At 34.9% G+C, this 3,957-nt stretch overlaps 1 long non-coding RNA gene across 1 annotated transcript; it reads right to left on the bottom strand.

Moving 5' to 3' along the window:
* Positions 1 to 1,347: 1,347 nt before the first annotated feature.
* On the bottom strand, positions 1,348 to 2,351 carry LOC146883603 (uncharacterized). Its single transcript, XR_014984559.1, has 2 exons — positions 2,098 to 2,351; positions 1,348 to 1,986 (listed from the first exon to the last, which is right to left on the bottom strand). It is a non-coding gene; the product is annotated as an uncharacterized LOC146883603 (long non-coding RNA).
* Positions 2,352 to 3,957: the final 1,606 nt, after the last annotated feature.

The following is a 3,957-nucleotide window of genomic DNA, read 5'->3' as shown; positions in this document are numbered from 1 at the left end:
AAATAGCCTGCAACCATCGATTGGTAATGAATGTTTTAACCAACAAAAGTTTTTTTCTTTGATTTCAGAAAATATAATTTTACGTCCCTGCTCTTCTATGAAAAAGTTTAAACAAATAGACTCAATGAGTGAAATGATACCTTCCCATTTTTTTAAATAAATAATATCTTATAAGTTGGTTTTTGGACTTTTTTTTTTTCCTTTTTCTTTTCTCTCTACTTTATTTTTTTATATGGGTTGAGACAATTTTATTGTCTCTTTTTAATTGATTTGCTATTGCTGTTAAAAAGAATAAAGTATAAGTTGCTCTTAAAAATACAACATGATGATGTAGTCGTTGACAAATCTTGATCATGTTTTTTTTTTTATTCAACAAGAATTCTCATTGTCAACACTCAATCTCGTAGATAACAAAAAAATTAATAATTAATTAAAAAAAAGAACGAAAAAATATATTATTAATTTGAGAGTGAATATATATATATATATATATATATATATATATATATATTTATTTATTTATTTCGTTTTTACCTTTTTTTTATTTTTATTTTTTTGTTTTATTTTCATTTTATTCCACCGTATTCTTTTTTATTTCTATTTACTTTTACCTTTACTTTGTTTTTTTTATTTTATTTTTCTCTTTTCCTTTTTTTGTTTTATTTTATTTTTCCTTTTCTTTCTTTTTTTTTCTTTCTTTCTCATTCTTAAACGGTTTTTTTTAAGAAAAAAAGGAAAACAAAAAAAAGGAAATTAAGGTGGCTGAGGTTATTAAGTGGTTGGACTTAAGTAGACTAGCTTCTCCATTATTTGGGTGACGATTAGGCATGTAGAGTCTATACCTGCAGTGAGTTTTATACGCAAAAATGGAAATTGTATTGTTTGGAGTGGTAGGGTGGCTGAGGTGTAGGAAGCAACTGCCCTTTAGCACAAGGCCCAAAACGCTACAACAGGAGTAGATGGATTACAAAAAAATTAAGAACAACAGAAAAAAAAGGAGGAATTGAGAAAACAAATAGGAGGAGAGTCGTTTAAAAAGGGGGACAACTTTCTAACACAGGCGGCTCACTCGCACGAGAGGATTTTACCGTTTCAAAATACAGTTGATAACACACAATAACAAGCAACAAAGGGAATGACGAGAAAATTCCATGAGGAGAAAAAAAAAGAACAAGGTAAAGAGGAAAAAAGAGTGGAAACAGCTCGGGCAAGAGGAACCGCAGACTTGAACAAGGGAACTTAAGACCACCAGCACAGGTTAGTACTGGACTTTCAATGTTTTTTGACTAAGCACATTATCTGATATGTTCCATTTAAAATCCTTGAATGCCATGTATGAACATGATATGATGTATTTGTGTGCGTTCTCTACATTATCTATTTATCCATGCGCATGCATATATTGCCCACAGTTGTTACTTAAGTGTTGGGAAACATAATATGTTTGAACACCACCTTCATACTTTACACACTTCCTTCTCTTTCTTCACATGTGCACGCATAATCCTCAAACCAATTTCATCCACCACTTCGTCGTGATCAACCCAAAGCTCAACGTACACTAGTTTCATTTTCCTATCCCAAGTTCACCATTCTTCACAAAATTCACACTGACTCTCTGCTATCCCTCGTCTCAGACAAAGCATACCACACCATTTTCCATCTCCACAAAATCAACCCTTTTCAGCAACTTCATCACTGCCAATTTCTCCCTCACCCTGCATACGCATCACGTCTTCTGCAAAACGAAAACAAAAACCAACCAGATCACCACTCTTCTAAGCTCACTCGACATCCATCAACCAATACACACAAAACCAAATTCAACTACATCCCTGCCAAAACCACCAAACCGTCACCCCCATCTTCCACAAGGTTCACCGTCAACAACCTTTATTCACCCCTCTTCAACACGCATTATCATCTTCAACATCCCACGCATCCAACAGATAGTAGTGAAACTGGGGGAGGGATAGGAACAAGGAACTTGCACACAGAAAATACACAAACATCAGATTCCCCATAATCACTTTCTTCACCACTAATTTCAACCACAAAATCAGAGCAGAGAACAGAGAGAAGAATGAGGAACCCAACAACGGTGGCTCGGGCGAGATGGGAAAGACAGTGTGACAGCGCTTCCGATATGGGCGACGTCGTCCACAATGCTCTTGGCCGGCCATGGCGAGGAAGAAGCTACGCACGAGTGCCGACAGCTCCGTCAACGGTGGTCGCCGTCGTCGTCGGCGTCTAAGTTTGTGCAGACACGTGTCTCAGGGGCTGAAGTCGTGTTATTGGTGTCGAGAAGAAGGATTTGTCATAGTAGAGAGAAAAGGCTTTAATTTTTAGGTTTTAGGGGTTTTACGGGTTTGTGTTTGCTCAGCACACCTCTTTATTTACTACACGCACCCCATATCATTTTATTTTTTGCACCTCTGTCTCACTTCCCGCACCCCACTTATTTACTTCGTACACCTCCCACATGTGATAGTCCTGCACCCCATGTTTTTGTCCATTGTTTTTGGCCTATTGTTGTGTTTACTTTGTGCACCCCTACTAATCACTCATGTACCTTCATATTTTGTTTTCCACTTTTATCCTTCTTAAATAATTACATCCTTTTCTTTTTTAGTTATTTTATTTTATTTTATTAAAAAAAATATATTTGAAAATTATAAAAATTACAAATATAGAAAAAATAAAAAAATGTTCTCTTTCATTCTTATTGTGTCTGTCCAACCGCTCGCGTAATGTGACACTTTCGTCCAAATAATCCAAAAAATATTAAAAATAATTTTCTTTCTCTTTTAGTGTCTATATGACCGCTCGCGTCGTGTGACACATGTTTTCAAGTAAATTAAAAAATACAAAAAACAATTAAATTTTCAAAATATAAAAATATCAACATTTTCAAACAAAATAAAAGTTTAAAGAACTACTGAACCCTGATTTTTCATGTTGAATGAGAATACGTAGGACCAAGGTCAATCCTTGTCGAGCCCAAAAAATCAAAAAATATTTTTGTTTCTTTTTACTAGTATTTGTCTTATTATTTTTGGGGAAAATTAACATTTTAAAAACCACATCGACTTTGCATTTTTAATTAAAGGTTTCGACCTCGGGCGGGAGTTGTAGGGTAACACCTTCCCTACGCGTAACCGACTTCCGGATCCAAAATCTGGTTTTTCGTAGACTTGTTTTATTTTCATGGTTTTCCATAGTTTTCCAGAACAACTATGGTGGCGACTCCAAATCTCTTGTTAAACCCATTTTCTTTTTGGTACGTCATCCCGTCGCGATTTTGGTTGCGACACTCATACTTTGGCTTACTTTCCCTTTTTGACACATGATATGATGGTTTTGGTATTTGATCTCAATCTTCCTCAAATTCTTGTAGGATTGCGACCATGGTCGGAGTTCTAAAGTGTGTGCTCATTGTGATCGCCCTAGTCACACTATCGAAACATGTTATAAGAAACATGGACTTCCTCCTCACATGTAGAATTCTCATTCTACTCAAAATGTTCAATAACTTGAAGATATTAATGAAGGTGCTGATACTGTCACTATCTTTTCTCAAGCAAGAATAACTATGAATCGGACCCCTGAGCAACATCATATCTTAATGACTCTTGTGTAACAATCATTGACACAAGAGCTTTTATTAATGTTTGTAACAATTTTTCCTTGTTTCAAAGTCATAAACAGATTGCTCTTATCCATGTGAAACTTCCTAAAGGTATTGAGATTCAAACCAATATTTTTGGTATAGTTTTTTTATCTCTAAATCTCTCTTTCACACCAATGTGCTTTATATTCCTAATTTCACTTTGAATCTTATTTCAATTTCTCAACTCATTCATTCATTCCTTACCATGTAATTTTTCCTTTTTCATTCATGGTTATCGGATTTTGGATTAAAGCTCTATGAGGATGGTTGGTGTTGTTAAAGTTCAA

Source organism: Vigna unguiculata, chromosome 9 (genome assembly GCF_037176805.1).
Source record: "Vigna unguiculata cultivar grain cowpea cultivar isolate G323 ecotype 2 chromosome 9, ASM3717680v1, whole genome shotgun sequence".
Taxonomy (NCBI): Eukaryota; Viridiplantae; Streptophyta; class Magnoliopsida; order Fabales; family Fabaceae; genus Vigna; species Vigna unguiculata.
This window is presented reverse-complemented; position numbering and strand designations above follow the sequence as displayed.